Source organism: Gadus morhua, chromosome 5, assembly GCF_902167405.1.
Source record: "Gadus morhua chromosome 5, gadMor3.0, whole genome shotgun sequence".
Lineage (NCBI taxonomy): Eukaryota > Metazoa > Chordata > Actinopteri > Gadiformes > Gadidae > Gadus > Gadus morhua.
In genome coordinates, this window is record NC_044052.1 from 13,831,765 (window position 1) to 13,854,560 (window position 22,796).

Genomic DNA, 22,796 nt, shown 5'->3' on the forward strand with positions numbered 1-22,796 from the left:
CTTGGCCCCAGACATTGGAAGTTGATGTTAACGACATAGAGGAGTCATCAGAGTTCAGGAAGGGAATATATACCACAAGTAATAACCAAATATTCCTGTACGTGTTTAGCCTCAAGTACCGAGAATGTTCGACCATAACAGGTATTGTAAAACCACATCCATCTCCCGGTATCAGAAGACAGCTGTTATGTTTGGATTTTAACACTGATATAAATGTATGAATCCTCCCCCCCCCCTGCCTAATGTGGTGGTTTTCCACTCCTGCTGCAATCGACCATGTTCTCATCCACACCGCCCCATTCAGAGAATTCTCTCAACCACGATCCAATCCTAAAGGCGAAAATCACAGCCCAGTTAAATGTTGTGTTCATAATGTGCTGAAGTATGGTACAATTTCAAATGGTCGATTTATTTGTTTGAATACATTTCCTGGAGCTAAATGGTTGGTAAAAACATGTTTTTCAACACATAGTTTACAAACAGCAGGGCTGAGTGGCAGGGAGGGAGAGATGGGTTGTTGAAAGCAGAAGATTACCATCCTTGTTCATTTCAACCACACAAAAACATTAATTACAACAACACCACAAAACAAGAAATGACTCCCTGCTGCGCGACTCGTAAAATATTCCCCCCTCAAATCTGTTATGACTTTTAGTTCCGCACTGATCAAGACCCACTGAACCAATCCCAGCATGGCCTGTTTCATTCTGTTGTGCACATCAAAAAATATTATGGCATTTAGCCAAAATGAATAATGCTAGTACATGATGTCAGAAATAAACAACAGAGAGAAACACACAACACACAATAAGTACATGTCTCCATTAAGGACTGATTGCAGTAAATATCAATCTGATAACCTAAAGTGATATCTAGCACCAACAAATGTTTATGAACGGCCCACAATTAGCCAGCACATGGCAACATCAGTTTCCTGGGTAGTGGCCTAAAGATGACATGTCTTCGAGTTCTCAACCAGTGACTGACCTCAAAAGAATATGACTACATAGAGGAAATACATTCTGCAGGGCACCTTGTGCAAGTGGTATCCAGACAGTCTTCATCTAAATGACGAGGACATGTTTCTATCAACGGCGTATTTAAGCCAGGATTAGATCTAGTATTTAGATCAAAATGTGGTGACATGTTGTCAAACTTCCCAGAAGAACATCTGTAGACACTGCTGATGGTTTCCATTGAGGGCAGAGGACAAAAATACATTTATTCTTTCCTTAATTCTCAACCCAAACCGTCTCTGTTGTTCTTCAAGAATATGCTAGCACTCCTTAGTGGGCCCGTGGTTCTTTAAGACATTCCTAGCCCTCCTAAGCAGAACCGTTGTTCTTTAAGAATATGCTAGTTCTCAACAGAAGAACCCATTAATATTCAATGCTAATGCTAATGCTAATGCTAATTCACTGATGTTGATAGTGATAGTTTGGGACAGGGCATCAAAGGTGGGCAATGGGCATGGTTGATCAAGATGGAGTCAAGCAATAATCAAACAGGAAGGGGACCCCCACCCAATGCACCCACCACCTGCACCCACCCCATGTGGGATGGCACTACATTATCAACAGCCAGGAGAATAGCCGGCGTCAAGCTCGCTCTCTCTCTCTCTCTCTCTCTCTCTCTCTCTCTCTCTCTCTCTCTCTCTCCCTACCCTCCCCTCCCTCCCCAGACACACGACTCAGCCGCACTCATCGTGCGCTTCACAGCAGAAGAGATGTGGAAAACAAAAACCTCCCAAAAAGGGTGAAGAAAAGAAAAGGGAGTTTCAGTCTGCCCACAAGGGCTCTTTTATTTTGGAGTTGATGATTTAACAAACATGCTCTCGCTCTCTCTCTCTCTCTCTCTCTCTCTCACTTTCTTTCTCTCCCTCCTCTCAGGTGGGCGTGGCCTGACAGCCCCCCCCTCCCCCTGCTCTATAATGAGGGTCCCCACAGAACATGCCCAATATTTGCTTGGTAACCGGGAGGGAGGTGAAAGAAGAGTTGATATGGGGGAGGGAGGAGGGAGTAGGGAGGAAGGGAGGGAGAGGAGGGAGGAAGGAGTGAAGAAGTTGGTTGTGGCTAGGCCTGGGTTGCAAGAGAATAGGGGATGACATGAATGAGGAGGAGGAGTAGGCGGAGGAGAAGTAGGGAGGAGAGGCGGAGGGAGCGGTATGAGAGGCGATGGCTGGGAGAACGGGGGCCTTCTCCATCACAGGCAGCAGCACCATGAGCAGATGGGGCCTGATAAATCCTGAAAAGGACGCATTACCTGCCCAAGTCGCCAAGCAGCCACAATTATCCCAGGGCTCCGAGTTCATTGTCAATTAGAGTGGCAGTTAAAGCGGGACAGCAGCTGTGGCAGATGGCCGGGATCCAGAGGGGCTGGGGAGCTGGGACAGAGGCCAGCCCCCAGGCTCGCTCTGCCTCTCCAGACACCCTCCTCCACCCTCTCACAGGCTTTATCCCTCTCTCCAGATACCCTCCTCTCTCTCTCTCTCTCTCTCTCTCTCTCTCTCTCTCTCTCTCTCTCTCTCTCTCTCTCTCTCTCTCTCTCTCTCTCTCTCTCTCTCTCTCTCTCTCTCTCTCTCTCTCTCTCTCTCTCTCTCTCTCTCTCTCTCTCTCTCTCCCTATGACTTGATCCTGCTCTATATCCCTCTCTCTCCACGTCTCTCTAGTTCTTAAGGGCAGGATTTCCTTGCGTGCGTTTATGAGAGACGGATAGAGTGACAGGGTGAACAGTGAGAGAGAGCGAGAAAGAGAGAGATATTTAGTAACAGAGAGAGGCAAGGGTCTCTGCACTAGGGTGATGAACTCCTTGTTTGGCACTGGAAATTCATGGCAAACAACGCATCGATTTCAGCACACTGAGAAATTACGCTTTAATCTGCGGAGCACATAATCAGTGAATATTCAATTGTTTACAACAAACTGTTTGTACGCTGCTGCCGTTTTACATAAATCGGATGTCTGACAACACAAATAAATTCACAGATCATCATGTGGTGATGATAAGGGACACAGAGGGTCCTGCAAGGCCATTTGCACCATATAGAGCCCCCTCTTTAGTCAGGCCCTGATGCAGTGCAGACACATGGTAACAGTTTCTACTTATTAAAAGTGTGTATCCTTCATTGTTTTCTGTCCAGAAATCCTCAAAAACATGATTAGAGGAAGGCACAAAGAAACGGTGCCTTGAAACAGGTCTGTTCATGATTCTCACTCCGTTGGTGACGGAGGACAGGGAAGCCCTCTGCTTGGCCATCCAGCTGGAGAAGTCCATCTTGTTTCCTTCTCTAACCCTTTCCTGGAGAAGTGTTCCTCCTGGCCTGAGCTTTCACGACCTGCTCTCCCTCTCCCTCTCTCCCTCTCTCCCTCTCTCTCTCTCTCTCTCTCTCTCTCTCTCTCGGGTCCCCCCTCCCTCACCAACCCAAGCCTCTCCAGCAGGCTTCATTTTCAGCGAGTGCCCCATTCATCAGCAGGCCGGGTGCTGTGGCTGGTGGGGGCGGGCCAGGGCAGGGGGCCAGTAAAGGGGTTCGGTGAGGCTGGTGGGGGCGGGCCAGGGCAGGGGGCCAGTAAAGGGGTTCGGTGTGCCCCAGCACCACCATCGGGCCCTTGTCTTTTCTTCTCCATGGGCTGCTGAGAACACAGGCCTCTGCCACAGACAGCAGCCACACTCCTGTCTTTACACCCCTCACAAAGGAGCTCCCAATGTATTCAGAGGGGGAGAAGAAGGGGGGAGAGCCCCTCGCTCTCTCTCTCTCTTTCTCTCTCCCTAGCTCCTTCACCCTTCGCCCTTGCCCAACCTCCTTCCATCACACTCCACCCCCTCCGCCTCCAATACTGCTTTTCTGCATGTGTGTCCCTCTCTCTCTCTCTCTACCTGATTCTCTGTCGCTCACTCTCTCTCTCTCCTCCCTCAAACCTTGATTCCTCATCCCCAAATTCCCTCCTCCACCCCTCCTTCAGCCCCTCCACCCTACCCCCCCTCCTCCCATCTCCTCCCCACTGGGGCGCCATTCCTCCTACTTTGTTCCGCCAGTCGCGGCCCCAGTGTCTGGGCCGTCCTGATAGCACGGAGGAGGCAGCGAGGCCATCCATCTGCCTGCCGCGGCCGGCCCATGAAGAGAGCAGAGGTCCCCCTTCACAACAATGGCCATTAAGAAGGCCAACCGCACTGCTGCTATAGTGTTGCTGCCTAAGAGGCGGCAGGGAAGCTGCAGGGAGACAGAGGCTAGAGGCAGACAGAGGCTGCAGGCAGACAGACGTTGCAGGCAGACAGAGGCTGCAGGCAGACAGACGCTGCAGGCAGACAGAGGCTGCAGGCAGACAGAGGCTAGAGGCAGACAGAGGCTGCAGGCAGACAGAGGCTAGAGGCAGACAGAGGCTGCAGGCAGACAGAGGCTGCAGGCAGACAGAGGCTAGAGGCAGACAGAGGCTGCAGGCAGACAGAGGCTAGAGGCAGACAGAGGCTGCAGGCAGACAGAGGCTGCAGGCAGACAGAGGCTGCAGGCAGACAGAGGCTGCAGGCAGACAGAGGCTGCCGCGGTGAGACTGGAGGCTGCGTGGGCCGCATCCGGGGGAGCAGGAGGAAGAGGGGGGGTGGGGTCAGGGAGTCGCCTGTCGCCGGGCAGAGTTTGAGATGGCGGAGATCCGATAGGTTCACGGGGACGGATAGCGGCCTTAAGCATGTTGTTAGAGTTAAGCTTGCCCGCAGAGTCTGCAGGCCAGCCAGGCAGTATTGATTTCTGTTTCTCTTCCTGGTGTGGTGGAACAGCACGCCTGCTGCTGCTGATGTATGGGGGAGCAGCCTGAGTTTGTGTTGTGTTATTTACGCCACTGTGGTTCGAAAGGTGTTTTTGAGGGAAGTTTTTGTTTGTAAAGAAACATTCTCGCAACATAAATCTATGCACGGGCATTGTTATTACCCTTACGATGTTTTGTTTTTTTGACCGCTTTACAATGTGAATAATACATGGGTATGGATTTTTATTATATTTTAAAGCAATAATACCGCATCAGCAACAGTGGGCACAGCAGTGGAGAAACCTGCAACAAAGTATGTGAAGTTCCTGACAACCAAACAATAGATTTAATTATATAGCCAAGTAGGCCACATTTACCTTTAGAACTCTCACCCGGCATCCCTCCTGAGATTTGACACATTTCCAGCCTTATCAGGGATGCCTATCTGTCTCCACTAACAACAGCAGGCACCTTGTTGAGGGAGAGCCTGCGTGAAGCCTCCTGTGAAACACTCTCCGTCGGCGCCCCGGCCTCCACATGCCTCTCATCCCTGCGATCAAACTGTCAGAAAAGAGAAGGAGGGGGAGTAAACACAGCTCTGCCATCGAGTGTTTTTAATTAGATTTGGATGGATTTCAAATCTGCTCTTGTTTCCTGGAATGACTCCGAGCGAACGAAAGGAAAGTACCCTAAAACAAGATTAACCTCTAATCTATTCTTTGGTCGCCACTACTGCCCAAATCCATCCATCTGCCTATTCATCCCTCAGACAGTGTCAGGCCCTCGCAGAGATATTGTTCAAATAATGCAGGCTTCACATTTAATAATTTTATACCTTACGCATTTACAATAAAACATTTTCTCTGGCCAATCTAAAAACGTGTTGGCCCAGCAGAATGGAACATAATGTACTACGTTCACATATTCTGTCGATTTGAACCGAATGAGTTTAAGGCTACTGTAGTCCGTTTCGATGCCAGTGCACCTAGACGTGAGAGTTAATTTGGTATATCAGCCGTATTGAGCCCTGTGTCCCCTCACTACCACACACATTATGGCTACACACTTGATCCCTTCATAGCGTCGCATCAATAGAATTGAATTTGGCCAGCAGGCAGCGATACATACAGCACACCATCAATGATTCAGCTCAATATTATCCTGTTACGGCAACTTATTTGCGGTGCCACAATCGATACTGCAGACAGGGTCCACAACGCTGTCCTCCTGCTAACCGCCTTCAGCCAGTCGTATCTAGACCAGAGCCACGCCTTCCTGAGCCCCACACACACACACACACACACACACACACACACACAGTTAAGATCCCACTTTCCCCCCATGGCTCTATTTTGAGAATTATAATATAATCAAGGCACAGAAGAACTCTCTCTCTCCATGATGTTGTAATTTTAATTCAACAGTTTTCACTTCTTGTAAACAAGTTGATGTTTTATGAGGAAATGGTTTGGAATCGTGACAAAGACTCTGCATAATTTGCTGACAGAATTGTCGGCGAGTTAATGATGCCAGGGTGTTGGCAGAGCGGCCCGGTGGTTTTTTATCCGTCCCTGGCTCCTCCATTACCCGACCACAGCTGATCTCTCTAACCCTGCCGTGGATATGAAGGCCGTGGATAAACACAGGGCTTGTAACAACAGAGAGACATGTGCTGAATCCAAATAATTAAAGCACTTGAAAGCCTCTTAGTTGTTTGTTTGATGTCTGCAAGACAGATTTATTTCATGAACATAAAACATTTATTAAGAGGAAACCGACCGGTAATGAGATCATGTGATTGATCATGCGAAGGGTTATCTCCGCCACGCCTGCCCTCGTGTGTTCTGGGCTCCTCTAGTTGGACTGAAACACTTGTCATTTAAAGGTTGAAAGGTTTAAACGTTTTAAATTCTGCATAGCGTGAAGGCATCTTGTTGTTTTATTCTGGATTGTACAGCCGTAGGGTTAGCTGATTATGCTTTTGCCACATGGCTCGTTCAACGTCTCCATGCTTGTTCAGAACATTCTTCGACTAAGCCGAGAGACCTGATAGGTATCGCAGATTCCAAGTGGCTCCATTATTTTCTTATTTGTTGACGGCCTGATGTGTTCGATCCTCTGCTCTGAACAGACGCAGAGCACGATCAACATGGACAGTCCACCTCGGGAAGTTATTGCAAAACTAAGGAAAGATGAGCCAAGATGTGGTATTGCTCTTGGGTTATTGCAAGAAGGTTTGGCTCACTCTTTCTCCCTCTTCGCAAAATATAAATCTATAACCACTCTCACTGACTAGCTTCTCTACTACATAAGTGCTACACTCACCTCATGAGGTTTTTCTCTCTGTTGATATCCACAGTAAACCTATATGTCTCTCTATCAAACCAATTTAGCTGTCTTTGACGTTTCTCTGTAGAGACTGGATTGCTGTTTTACTGACTCGGTAATTCTATGTTTATCTTATCAGCAGCTCAGAAAACGAGACCACAAAACCAACCGCCAGCAAGAATCATCAGTCTCGCTTTGGGCTTGTTTGACCAAAGCAACAAAACTGCCCTGTGAATTCGATTTAATTTGCTTTTGGATAACAATTTCAATTTGCAGTGAAACCTTAGTTAATCTATTTGCTGTTAGGTAAACCAAAGATACTTTGATATTTATTCATCAGTTTGAAGTAGAAGTAGCGATTTACTGAAAGATATGCACACACAAGTAACTCACTTAAATCCACATCGACTATAGTGCAGAAATTTGGCTTTTTGTAGTATTAAAAAATGTCCATTTGAAGACTTTCAGAAGCTGGGTCTGAGTGTGGTGTGTATGTTTTCCCCTCGATTGGTTTGTGGTGAGTGACACCGCTCATAAACTGAGGGCTTCTCCATACATACCATAAAGCACAGCACCTGTCTGTTGATAATGAATCAGCTGATTGCCTTATTGCTCCAGAAGAGTATCAAATGAACAGTTTAATGACTGGGTGTGTGTGTGTGTGTATTTGTTGAGGCGTGTGTGTCAGTATGTGTGCATTCATGTGTACGTGTCTGTGTGCATGCATGTGTGCATACGTAAATGTGTATGCATATGCGTGCACATGTCTGTCTCTGTGTGTGTGTGTGTGTGTGTGTGTGTGTGTGTGTGTGTGTGTGTGTGTGTGTGTGTGTGTGTGTGTGTGTGTGTGTGTGTGTGTGTATCTATGTGTTAGTGTTTGTATTTATGCGTTAGTGTGTGTGCGTCAATGTCTGTGTGTGTGTGTGTGTCTATGTCTATGTGTGTGTGTGTGTGTGTGTGTCTATGTCTCTGTGTGTGTGTGTCTATATCTATGTATGTGTGTGTGTGTGTGTGTGTGTGTGTGTGTGTGTGTGTGTGTGTGTGTGTGTGTGTGTGTGTGTGTGTGTGTGTGTCTGTGTGTGTGCATGCAGCCGTGTTGCTCTTTCACGATGCTCCTGTCAGCTCTGTAATTGACAGTCTAAGTAGGCCAGCCGAGAGGCCAGCCCCTGTTAATTTATTTTCTGAGACTCTCCCATCCATATTTATGAACCCCTGCTGTTTTGTCTATCACCGCCGATCAAACTTACGATGTAATTGCGCTGGCTGAGGGAGCGGCGAGTGGTCACTCATTGGCTCACAACATTCACATTACCACTCGTTAGGATTTCACCGTAGGCTGCACCGGCACAGACAGACAGACAGACAGACTGACAGACAGGCGGACGCACACAGATGAAGGAGATTTAAGAGAGTGAGAGGTAGAGAGGCAGAGGCAGTGCATGAAAGTACTAGAAAGAAGGAGAGAGAAAGAAAGGCTGAGAGAGGGATGGATGGAACGAGGGAAAAAGAGAAAGAGATGGGAAGAGAAAACAAGGGAAAGGGAAGGTGACAGAAACAGAGAGGGAGGTAGGAAGGGAGTGATAGGGGGAGAGAGGGATGGAGGGAGGGAGGGAGAGAGGGAGGGAGGGAGGGAGGGAGGGAGGGGCTGGCTGGCCGTGATGAGGTGTGAACATTGTGGGTCATAGTACGCCAGCACAATAAGTTAATTTAGTCCCTGCTCTCTGTTCTGACGAGGACTAATCGCTACGACTCAAGAAATGAACAATGAGCAAGAAATGAACAATCAAAATTTCAGACTAATGTGTGTAACTTGAAACGTGACTCAAACTAAGACCTCTGTGATGATGGGATCTGTGAGGGACCCTGGTGTAACGCGCTGTAATGTGATGCTGGGCGTGTTGTAATGATGTAATACGCGGTCGCTATGGAATGCACGGCGTCTCCGAGGTTAGCTCACTGTTTACCTGCTTACCTGCCGCCATCAGCCTAACGAGCTCCATTTGTTTACAAACAGCCTCAAAGAAATGTGCAGCGGGGAGAGAGGGAGGGAGGGAGGGGGAGAGAGGGAGAGAGGGAGGGAGAGAGAGAGAGAGAGAGAGAGAGAGAGAGAGAGAGAGAGAGAGAGAGAGAGAGAGAGAGAGAGAGAGAGAGAGAGAGAGAGACCTTGATGTGTGCAGGGTTAGCTAGGGGCATACCTGTATCATCTCAGAGGTAGTAGTGTAATTATGTGCAATTTTGATCCCTGCAAGCATACATTCATTTGCATTCATTACGACTTGTTATGTTCTGATCTAAACAGCGAGGCCATCTGATGTCAGCTTGCATAATGGGGATTAAGCAGCCAATAGGCAGACGGCTCCGGTTTCCCGCCTAAATCATCTTCTGAAGTTATGTGCACGCACGTCTGAATGTGGTCTGAATGCAAGTTTGACTCCCAGTTTGTTGGGGAAAACAGAGGTTCAACACCAGCATGGGGGGCTTTAGTGTGTTCAGGGGGCTTTAGGGCAGTTCTTTCAGGAATCAACTCCGTATCTTTTTCGCTGAGGGTCTCAACTATCCACAATATTACGTTTTTATTGCTCACACTTATTCACTTTACCTACCACTTTTCACTATATTGATCAAACTTTTCTGTGGGTCATTTGAGAATGAAAAAATATTAAAGAAATATATATTAAAGAATATATTGAATAGTTCCATGATCATATAGTGGGTCAATATACACTGAAAACAGCTCCTGATGAAAGGGGCGGAAGAACATTGAAGAGCTTCATTTACTTAATTTAAATTAAAGCTTTAATAAGCAATTTGTTTTGTTGTTTCATCTTCTCACTCCCCCCTTCTCTTTTTAAATCTCTGATTGGGTGTAGCTTCAAATTGTCTCATAGTGAGTTATAAAGTACAAATTAATTCTCTTCAGCCAAGACGGAGCTTACTCTGATATGGGCTCCCAGCATGCATTGGTGATTATGGAAGCCCTGCGCGTGAAATTGTCTCCTTAATTGTCTCAGTGCCCACGATAAGCCTGATACTTCCTAGCAAAGCATGCTGAGCGCACGTCTACGGGACATTTAGGAGTTCTCGCTAAGTCAAACACAAAATGGCAATATTGAGTTTCAAATGTTTGTTGCCCTATCTTGATTTGGTCGTGTTTTGGTTAAAGATGGTCGGCACAGCGTAGCACGCTTTAGAATGAACTATCATCAACCATGCAAAGCATGAACATGTGTTTCTTCAGGATGCCAAACCTCTTGACCCTACAGCGACCCAAACTTCCTACGACAACAACAAGCAGTCTGGAGGCCGCGGTGAGCAACACGACTCCCAGAGGCAGCATCTCAACACCCTGGGACCAGAGATATCATGTTCTCTGTGGGTGTACCACACAGTACTGCTCCTACATTCCTTTATGTGTTTATAAAGACAATGAGACAACGTCTACCCTCTTGTTTGGGGTGCGAAGACTGCCTCGTTTTGTCTGCTCCATGCTCAGAATCATAGGAATGAGTTTATTCAAAAAAGAGTGCTTCATTTAAAACGTGTTTGTCTCCAATCTGAAATCTCAGCTCTTTAAAGTCCGAGCTTGGTCCTCATTCATGGATGGATTTATGAAAGGTAAAGAGACACCACCAAAGGGATAGAGACCAAAAGATGAATTAAGGGGGAGGAAGCAAACGCAGACACATGGGCCACGCCCCCCAGATGAGACGTGCAGACTCATCCTCTAGAACACATGGACATTACAGCAGAGGAGAAGAACCAGGACTCTTACAGCAATCCATGTAGAGATGGACCCAACAGACTGGGCCGTGTCTGGACCCTACAGTCTAAATCATGTGTTCACAATGTTTCCTCCTTCTCCTTTCACCTCCTCGCCAGTAGCACCGCTGTGTAAGAACCCTTCCCACTAAAAAGCAAAGTGATTCGATTTACCGTGGGGGTGATTCACACTAATGACATGAGAATCAAGTCTGAGAGTGTGAAGCCTGGGGCTACAGCGGCAGCTCCACCCTGAAGCTACAGCCGCAGCTACACCCTGAAGCTACAGCTTCACCCTGAAGCTCCACCTCCAACCTGAGGCTCCAGCTCCACCCTGAATCTACAGCTCCACCCTGAATCTACAGCTCCACCCTGAAGCTAAAGCTCCACCCTGAAGCAAGTCCTTGAAGCTCCACCTCCACCTTGAAGCTCGACCTCCACCCTGAAGCTACAGCTCCACCCTGATGCTCCAGCTCCTCCCTGATGCTCCAGCTCCACCCTGTGGAGCTGGTGTGGGGTTTCTAAAAAGCTGTCACGAGAGCATAAATCAACACTTTGTTTATCGCATTAAAGACCCGTCCTGTTGAGTGAGTCGGCTCTGCCTCTCTCTCTCCCACTGTCTCACTCCCTCCCTCACCCACACCCTCGCTGCCTCCCTTCCTCATAAAAAGACAGGCATCTGCTTACCTATCCTGCTGAAGTTTCTGTCTAGGAACACCCTGCTCACACCCTCTTGCACACACACACACACACTAACACACAAATAAAAACACACACACACTCACACAACCCCTCCCACACATGCACACACACTCTCACACACATATATATACACACACACACACACTCACAAACTCTCACATGTATTAGGGCTGTAGACAATCCCTCATGGTTATGCGGATGCAGATGGGGGTGGGGGGGAGACTGCGGGGGGCCTAGTGCCGTTGTACCTGGATACCCATACCGCAGCAGTGCTCCTCTTCTCAGTGAGTCGGGCTCCATGTGTGTCCTGTGTTGTTGTATGACTGAATTAGGTCCTAACTTATCCGCTGCACTCCTCCTCCTTAAGGTGGGAGAGAGAGAGAGAGACAGAGAGAGAGAGAGAGAGAGAGAGGCAGAGATAGAGAGAGAGAGAGAGAGAGAGAGAGAGAGAGAGAGAGAGAGAGAGAGAGAGAGAGAGAGAGAGAGAGAGAGATAATGAAGAGACTGGAGAAGAAGTGGAGCCACACAGATTCCTTCCTTAAGATGACTTTCAAGAAGGAGGGAGAGAGAGAGAGAGAGAGAGAGAGAGAGAGAGGAAGCAAAGAGAGCGAAAGACAGAAAGAGCACAGGAATAAGCATAGTAAGCGTTTTCGAGCACTAATGTAAAAACAGCAACTCAACTGTTATTAAATCTATGTTTAGACATATGTGTGGAGCAGGCCACACCACACAGTCATGGCTTAAGTTCATCATCTACACATCCTGGAGATTGGAAACTGTCAACAGCAGAAAGGAATACGGGACGAATGAGGAATAGAAAGAATGAAAGATACATAGCATTTACTAGCTAGATAGAAAATTGAGACATAGAGTTATACAGTACACACACATACAGATGCAGTAAATATATAAGCACACTTCATTAATGCTATTTATATGCTCACCTCATTAATGTTATATATAAGCAGACTTTGTTAATGTTATCTGTAAGCGCACCTCATTAATGTTATGTATAAGCAGACATCATTCATGTAATATATGAGCAGACTTCAATAATGTTGAATGTAAACAGACTTCATTAATGCTATACATAAGCACACCCCATAAATGTAATGTACAAGCACTTCATTCATGTTATATACAAGCAGACTTCATTAATGTAATATTATAGCAGACTTCAACAATATTACATACAAGCAGACTTCCTTTATGATATACAAAAGCAGACTTCATTAATGTAATATTATAGCAGACTTCAATAATATTATATACAAGCAGACTTCCTTTATGATATACAAAAGCAGACTTCATTAATGTAATATTATAGCAGACTTCAACAATATTACATACAAGCAGACTTCCTTTATGATATACAAAAGCAGACTTCATTAATGTAATATTATAGCAGACTTCAACAATATTACATACAAGCAGACTTCCTTTATGATATACAAAAGCAGACTTCATTAATGTAATATTATAGCAGACTTCAACAATATTATATACAAGCAGACTTCCTTTATGATATACAAAAGCAGACTTCATTAATGTTATGAGGTTCTGGTGGATCAGGGTGTAGCCCCTCCTTTAGCCAGAAACCCAAATGGCTGCCGGCTCGAGTGGAAATACAACCAGCCATTAGCACCCTAAATGGAACCATTTCCTTTGGAAGTTCATTTAAATGAAAAAACAATTTACAAAGTGAGTCTCTTAGAGAGAGAGAGAGAGAGAGAGAGAGTGCGAAAGAGAGAGAGAGAGAGAGAGAGAGAGAGAGAGAGAGAGAGAGAGAGAGAGAGAGAGAGAGAGAGAGAGAGAGTGCGAAAGAGAGAGAGAGAGAGAGAGAGAGAGAGAGAGAGAGAGAGAGAGAGAGAGAGAGAGAGAGAGAGAGAGAGAGAGAGGTCCACAGCCTACGGTCCAGATGGCGTCCCCAACATATGTGGCATGACCTTCTGAAGCTCAAGTACATACAGGGCACCGAATCACTGAGCAAACAGCAGGCTGGGTCCTCAGATGTGTGTGTGTGTGTGTGTGTGTGTGCGTGTGTGTGTGTGTGTGTGTGTGTGTGTGTGTGTGTGTGTGTGTGTGTGTGTGCGTGTGTGTGTGTGTGTGTGTGTGTGTGTGTGTGTGTGTGTGTGTGTGTGTGTGTTTGTGTGTGCTCCTCCAAACCCCCATCCAGGCACACACACACAGCCCCCACCCCCCCTCCGGGACTCAGCAGCAGAGAGAGATGCCCATCACTCCGTGGCTGCAGATGCTCTTCACCACTGCCAGGCTGTGGCTTCATTAGGCCCGAATCAGAGACCGGTAGGAGAGACGGCCCCGGGCCCCGGGCCACGGGCTCCGGCCCGCAGCGCCGCCCGCCCCCCAGAGCGGCACGGGCCCTCACACACACACACACACATATATATATGTAGACCTATATAGAAGGATCTATAGAAATGCACACACACATACACACGCGCGCACACACTTAAACACACACACACACACGTGCCAACACACTTACACACACACACACACACCAACCAACAAATGTACACACATAAACGTACACAGACACACATGCGCGCTTACACACACATACATACACGCACACATGCACACTCACACATGTCAATACGCTGAAATGCACAAACAGATATACAGGGTTGTATTTGGAATCATTTCTGAAAATAACCAATTTCAGGTGGAGGCATGCGATTGAGAAGGTCTGCTGTGTGTGTGTGTGTGTGTGTGTGTGTGTGTGTGTGTGTGTGTGTGTGTGTGTGTGTGTGTGTGTGTGTGTGTGTGTGTGTGTGTGTGTGTGTGTGTGTGTGTGTGTGTGTGTGTGTGTGTGTGTGTGTGTGTGTGGGCATGTGCTGCAGTGAGAGAGGCCACATAGTGAGAATATGTCCCACTACAGAGAGAGACAGGAGCCAGTGAAACGAGTGTGAAATAGCAGGCTTTTAATGAACCTTGGGTAGAACTGCTCAACAGATTCAACTCCACCTCAAACAACAGAGATCTGCCATGAAGTGGTGCACGTGCAAATGCATCTTGTTTTTTAATTAAATAAACGAAGAGGGGGGTGAACAAATGGAATAAGTGAATTTAGATTTTAATAAAATGTATGCAGATAACTTGTTTGGCTGCTGATAAATACGCAGCTTCAACAGAATCCAGAGGCTTCTGTATCGATGGTTTACGCTCCTCAGAGACGTGTTGTTACAAGTAAACAGCATCCTCATTGGTGAAATGAAAACACTTCCCGACCAGCAGTCCCACACTCGTATCCATCAGACACCTCGCACCGCGCGATATGTAATTAGTGTGTAATCCCCTGCCTCCTCAAAATGATACCAAAAAATGATGATGCGGAACCATAATGAGATATTAATTCAGAAACACTGCAGATAAGCATTTATTTTCCTTTTTTTCACCCTCTTTCCACCTCAATAAAGCAGTGGCGTATAAGTTATTACAAAGCTTTAATGTAGATACGGTTATTACAGCGATTTGTTTGGGCAACCAGTGTTTCATTTCCGCTTGTGTCTGTCTTTTTCTCATTAAAAAAACCTCCAATCCCTTTCAGTCAGTTGTCTCGTTTATTTGGTCCTATTGAAGTGAGGTTACTGAATATTAGATTTACTATTTTAATATATACATGAAGATATTCCTCATATATGTTCAATTCAACAAGAAAAACATTAGTTACCTCACTATAATTATTATTGGTGTGTGTGTGTGTGTGTGTGTGTGTGTGTGTGTGTGTGTGTGTGTGTGTGTGTGTGTGTGTGTGTGTGTGTGTGTGTGTGTGTGTGTGTGTGTGTGAATGGATGCATGCGTGCGTTTGAATGTTTGCGTGTGCACGCATATTTGTTGTAGTTGAGATTCAATATTTTTACAGAAATTAGTCAAATGAGTTCCCAATTTAGTTCAAGAGAATCCAACAGTGACAAATGGAAAATGTTAGCTGAGAATAGCAAATCACTGTCTAAATGTGATTAATAGGATGAAATGTATTTGGATAATTGTATTTGAATATTTGCCTAATCTATCAAAAAGCCAGTAACAATCCAGTTTAGCCAGGATTTCTCTCATGAATTAAGCCTGACATTCATCATTTTTATGTAGAATGTAATATGGAGCTAAATGTTCTGGAGAAGCATTACATTACTGCTGACACTATGTTGTCTCTACACTAAATCACTCCCCTTTCAAATAGTGTTTTTCAAAGTCTCTTATGAATAACATTTCTACATTGCACTGCAATTAAATCATTATTCACAAGAATGTTTGGCTGGGATGCAAATTGAAAGTATGAAGGTATTTTTGAAAGATGTGTTCATCTTATATGGCCTTGCAGTGGTGGATGTACCATGAAGTAAGTGTCTGTGTGCGTGGGCGTGTGTGTGTGTGTGTGTGTGTGTGTGTGTGTGTGTGTGTGTGTGTGTGTGTGTGTGTGTGTGTGTGTGTGTGTGTGTGCGTGTGTGTGCAGTGTGTTTCTGAAATGAGCGTTATTTGGGGTTTGGTTGGTGCTTAGAGACAGAGAGAGAGAGAGAGAGAGAGAGAGAGAGAGAGAGAGAGAGAGAGAGAGAGAGAGAGAGAGTGAGAGTGAGAGAGGTCTATCCAGTCAGGTCATCCTGTTGCCTGGTAACAAGCATCGGATTGACAAAGGAAGACCAATTGAGGACTGCTCTCCCCAGAAATCAATAGGACCGGCCTGGCGTGATGATGTGAGATTAGCCAGTGGTGGAAAGCCAATGCTTTGGCCCAGGTTTCTTCATAACCGAGCAGAGAAGGGGAGGAGAGGAGGAGATTTCATCTGAAACATTGAATATAAAGATATAAGGTCTGGACACCTATCGTCCTCTCTCCCTCTCTCCCTCTCTCTCTCTCTCTCTCTCTCTCTCTCCCTCTCTCTCTCTCTCTCTCTCTCTCTCTCTCTGTATGTCTATATCTCTCTCTTCTCTTATCCTCTTTTCTAGCCCTTGTCTCCTTCAGGTAATGAGATTTTTTTTCTTTCAGAGAAGCGAACACTCGTGAGATTTGGAGAATCAGGTTTTCTCTTTCTTGTTGGAGGGAGTGTCTCAGTGCCGCTCATATTGCCCGGGGCGAGGGGAATAGCACGAGGACTGGAATATTAGCAAATATAGGGGAAGAAAAGGAAAGACACGTGCACCTTTGTCGTTGCGATGCATCAGATACTTCCTCTGCCTGCAACGGTCTAATGAAGATTGTCCCATAAAGTCACATTCTATCTTCTTTAAGCTTCAAATTCAACTAATTATGAAGACGGTCCTGTGTCCTTCCTATCACAGGTAGGAATGGATTCTGGGATTAGGTTCCCAACACAAATGATCTACTATTTTGGATCAATAAAATGTACCATTTTTGCCTCCTTAGCGATTATTACTGATATTTTTACCCCACGATGTGCTGGTGGGAGGAAGAAGTAACGGTGTTGTTATTTTTCTTTTTTTTAAATGGAGGTCGGAAATTAACGAAATGTTTAGAACAATAATACCTGAAGATCGCCCTGTAAGTGGGGTCTGACCATTACCTTTAAATTTACTTTCAGGGCCTTTGGCAGAGAGAGAGAGAGAGAGAGAGAGAGAGAGAGAGAGAGAGAGAGAGAGAGAGAGAGAGAGAGAGAGAGAGAGAGAGAGAGAGAGAGAGAGAGAGAGAGAGAGAGAGAGAGAGAGAGAGAGAGAGAGAGAGAGAGAGAGAGAGAGAGAGAGAGAGAGAGAGAGAGAGAGAGAGAGAGAGAGAGAGAGAGAGAGAGAGGCTGAGTCACGGTCTTAGCATTGGGAGCTGACAGAGAGCAGAGACCGTATGTTAGCTACCAGCTCGTTGTAACCTGAGTACTGGGAGTCTGGAGCGGTGAACTGGGAGCGCTCCGCCTGGGCCAGGAATGTGTCGACCGCCACTGGGAACACGGGCACTAAGAGCTGATTGGCTGGTGGCTGCTAGGGGGCGGAGGAATGTACCGGGACCCAGGTCAGGGGAGAGGGGATCAGCCTCACTGATACCTCTGTCATCAGGACCCCCCCCCCCCCGGGGGGAGAGGAGAGAGCAGGAGGGAGACGGGAGGGAAATGACAGAGAAGAATGAGGAAGAGGAGGAGACAGGAGGAACCACAAGGAGGGGGGGCACAGCATGCGTGGTGGCTTCTTAGCGCTGACTCCTGGGGGGTCATTGTGTCCACAAAGAGAGGGAGAGAGAGAGAGAGAGAGAAACTCAAATTTTTCGGTGTGTACCAAATGAAATGCACCCATTGTTATGTTTTTCAAACACAAGGTGGCGCAAGTTTGGAAACTGAGGCATTTATTGCCATGGTTACACCTGGCACTCCATAGTAACCTAGGCAGCGTTTTGGGTGGCTTCTGTCCAGTGCTTTACCGTAAACAGTCATTCATAACTGTGTGAACCACAGGCGTCCCATCCCACTCCAGAGCCATCAGCCAGCCGGTCAGCATCAGGAAGGGGGGGGTTCATCGATGTTAAGCAGAGAGCCGCTGGAGGGGGAAGAAAAGGAAATGGGACCAAAGTATGGAAATTAATTGAATTATGTGGGAAAGAAATTACAATTTTAGGAGAGGATTGATGTGATTACAATACTCGAGATGTAGAGATGTTTGTAGGTTCCTGAAATGTCTCCCAATGCTACTAAAGAGAACGCTGATATCAGGATGAGGTTCATATGGAAGCCTTGGTTCAATTCCAGCACGTGTTCTCCCAGAAACATTTACTCCATTATTTGTCTACAACACACTTTAAAAGAGCTGTCCTCCATATCTGCTGAAATCACAATGAATATTAACATCGTTGGCATCCACTCCATGTCAAAATGTTGTTTTAAGTTACCAAATAAAATCTGTTTATTCCTCTGTGTATTTATTTATGTGGACATGATATCCCTACTCTCTCTCACACACACACACGCACGCACACACACACATACATACAGACACACAAACCCCTGCAGCTCAAATCCCTGGGAAGAGTCGAGTGAAGAGTGGAAAGATTGGCTTGCAATCACCGGGACTCAGATATCTGTTCAGAGACCACTTCCTGGCAGAGTTACATCAGCCCTGGCACCAGCCAGGCAGAGAGACAGGAGTCAGCACACTCTCTCTCTCTCTCTCTCTCTCTCTCTCTCTCTCTCTCTCTCTCTCTCTCTCTCTCTCTCTCTCTCTCTCTCTCTCTCTCTCTCTCTCTCTAATGCATCACGCCCAAGCGAAGGAGGGGTTCACAGATCGGCAGATAACTCATCGTTACTGTCGTTTACTGTAATCCGGGTCGGGTTGTGAAGTCATACGGAGGAGCCCAGCAGCCACATTGTCTGAGGCTGAGGGGAGACAGGTCCAGGAGAGAGACAGGTCCAGGAGAGAGACAGGTCCAGGAGAGAGACGGGTCCACAGAAGTCGTCCTCTCAGTACAGGGAAGGCGTCTAGACAAGTTTTCAACTTGTCAAGTGGATTTTTTTTATTTTGAGAATAAACTCCTGCCATCTCATCTCTGGTTCAAGCGCTTTCAGAAGCCATCAAGAGAACAGCGTCAGACAGCAGAACTACAGAAACAGATCCCCAGCTGAAAATTGAAAACACCTTTTGTGAACAAAGCAGTTAAGGCGTAGCAGAGATACAGGATGGAGCGGTTAGAGGAGGCGATGTTGTCAAGGGCACAGATGGACCGTTAAACAGCAGCCCACACGCAATGAAAAGGAGTCACAGAGAGGCAAAGAAATGATATTGGTCTTTAATATGATGGTGTCATCCCTCCCCAACAACGTTCTGTCCATCAGCCTTTTACTGATATAACAGCATGACTTCAGCATGCAGTCACACACACACACACACACACACACACACACACACACACACACACACACACACACACAGCCACACCCATACCCCTGCCCTTGAACACACAGTACACAACACATAATAAGAGGCATGATAGGATTAAACATCACAGAGTTTCAGATGCAAATGAGCTGCAGTCTCATAAAAATTGAAATTCTGGGGTCTGTGGCAATCTGCCTTAGGTTAATAGACTTAAAACAAAACCAGGGATTCGGCCTGTATCCATGGTGACCTCGGTTCAAACTGTTGTTCGGAGGATTAATACGAGTGTCAACATCAGACTTAAACATTGACATGCATCACCAGGACATGCTTATGTTTCACAGGTCAAGGGTTTTTTATCGGGGCTACAAAGTGTACTTCAGTTTCCATTTGTCCGTTTCGCTACGCAGAGTCAGTGTTTATCGCGGAACACTATGGCTGAGTTTATATCTACGTAGTTTCCACTTGAATTATCGCCCCTAAGGTTGAAAGTTTTATCACCCAAAGCCAATGATTGTTGAAGAAAGTATTTCTTATGTAAGGTATCATTAAGACTAAATTAGAATCAGCAACATAGGGTCCAAATCCCTTTTATTTAACCTCAAACAACTCAGACCCTGTCCCACTCTTTTTGTCCTGGGCTCCTCCCTCTCTCCATATCAACCTCCATCATCCTCATGTCTTCCCTCTCAACACCTCAGGCCTTCTGACACATGACCATAACAGTCAAAATGATGCCCAGCGTCAGGGCCGTTGTAACCCAAAACGGCCCTTTCTACTTAACATAATAAAGCTCTGCATAATAATAATAATGATGATATAATGCATCATAAACAATGCTCTACGTATATGCCAAGGTTGGCTGGACAGAAAGATGATGCAAACGGTCGTTTACAACAACATGGCTTTCAGACAGACTAACGCGCGTCATTGTAAAGTAGATCAAACAGACACTGACTGATCATAAAAAGCTAAATATAAATCTGAACCGATGACAGGCTGAAGATCATCGGGAGGGGGGGTCTTATTATTTTGCCAAAGCGGTCGTTGTAAACAGCGGCTGTGTGTGGGCTTATCGTCACGGTGACTGACAGCCGCTAATGTAGGTTAAGTTCTCCCACGGCCAGGACGCCTGCTGCAGCCATGTATGTGGCGGTGAAGGAGTCGGAGTGATGGGATTCATCAGGAGAATACAAACATCTCAGGCCCCCCACCCAACTGGCCTCCCCTGACGCACACACACACACACACACACACACACACACACACACACACACACACACACACACACACACACACACACACACACACACACACACACACACACACACACACACACAAACATATTGGCAAACACATGCACAGATACCCACATGCACACACGGGGACACACAGACAGACACACAGACACGCATGCACACACACACAAACACAGACAGACAAACACAGTCACACACACATACACAGAGACACATATAGACACACGCACACAAACATACACACACACACATATAAACACACACACACACACAGACACAGCACACACACACACAGACCCATGCACACACACAGACAGACACACACACACACAGACACATACACCCAAACACACACACACACACTTGGCATGTGGATGGGTGTCTGTGCTGTGTGCGCAGTGTGCACATGCAATTATGTGTTTACACACACGGCGGCCTCCTCTGACTTGACGGCTGCACGGAGGCGTCGCTTCTCTCGTTGAGGAGCCCATTATTCGACGGCAAATTGGTTAATGCAAGCGTTTGACGGCGAGGTGACAGGAGAATGCCAGGCATGAATCCTCCTCTTGTTATCGGAGGCGCCACGCGTCACGCCCTCACGGTGTGATCACCCACAACACACCGGCAGGAACCGCCATCTTCTATACCCCCACAGGGGGGCCACGACAGCGGCTTCCTGTCTGAAGCAGCCTTGGGGAGGGGGGAGGGGGAGAGAAGGAGGGAGGGGGGGGGGGGGGGGGAGGGGATGGAGACGACAAGTGGAAAGCAATGCAGGAGATGAAAGCACAAAGGGAAGACTGATCGGGGAGGAGACTGATTAGTAAATGAGCTGTTGATCAACTTCCAGAATAGTTGTGTTATCTGTCAGAGAGGTTCACCTCGCCGTTAGAAAGACACAGAGTGAGGGGGAGAAGGGAGAGCCATTGAAATAGAGAGGCCTGAGGGACCACGTGAGTCCATCGTTGTATACCAGGGTAAGACAATGTCCCTGGTGAGGTTTTACCCACCGTCGTGAACCAGGGTAAAATAATCCCTGGTGAGGTTTGACTCACATCGTTGCAAGCATTCATAAAAGCTGTCAGAATGTTCCCCATTCAAAGTGAGTCATCACATATTTCCCTCCTCAGTCAGACATGATTTGGGGTTGTGCTCGGCTATGAGATTCTGACAGGCCCTAATAATTCAACTTCACAAAGTAATGCTTAAATAATTACTTATTCTAATTACGAAAGGCTGAGTGTTATGTATTCTTTTCCTGGCAGTCTCTAATTAGCATATTTTCATTATCATGGCAAATGAATAATTTAGAGGGTCTCTGTAATAGGCATGCATTATTAGAGTTTAGTACAGTGATGGATTTAAAGGGGTACTACACTCGATTTGTGTCTCACCCCTTCCCCGGGTGACATGAATAATTACGTGAATAGCTGCTCTCCTGTGGAGCTGGGGCTGTTCCACACGTCGGTACCATAGCTGAGGGGCTGCTTGAAGTCCTGCTTCACAAACCAAGCGTCCCTTTTATCTACTTTAACCAACAAAGACATGTTGTTATTATAGTAAGTCAGTAAGCAGAGCGGGAGAGCGAGAGAGAAAGAGGGGGGGAGAGAGAGCGAGAGAGGGGGGGGAAAGGGAGAGACAGAGAGAGAGAGAGAGAGAGAGAGAGAGAGAGAGAGAGAGAGAGAGAGAGAGAGAGAGAGAGAGAGAGAGAGAGAGCGAGAGAGGGGGGGGAAAGGGAGAGACAGAGAGAGAGAGAGAGAGAGAGAGAGAGAGAGAGAGAGAGAGAGAGAGAGAGAGAGAGAGAGAGAGAGAGAGAGAGAGAGACCAAAAGACAGAGAGAGAGAGACAGAGAGGAGCATAAAATGGGAAAAGGTGTGTTAGTAACTGAACAGTAAATAACTGTTGAACTCAAGTCCTAACACCTATGCTCTGCTTCGTACAAACAAATAGAAGTATCGGTTTTGAAAATATAAGATGTGAGACTTGAATTGGAAGAGCAAATATAAGTAAGCACCCTCTTCGTCAAAGCAATCACAAATCAGATAAATAGTAATTGTTTTTCTTCAACAGGATTTCCGCCACTTGACGCTGAATCGGTTGATCTTTAACTCTTGGCTCTTACTTACCTTCGCTTCCCCTCTTCCTTTATCTCTTCTTCTGTGTCGCCGACTCCTGGTATCTATCGC

At 46.5% G+C, this 22,796-nt stretch overlaps 1 pseudogene; it reads left to right on the forward strand.

Moving 5' to 3' along the window:
- Positions 1 to 22,796, forward strand: part of LOC115544266 (trichohyalin-like) — a 115,159-nt pseudogene that overhangs the window by 40,694 nt on the left and 51,669 nt on the right.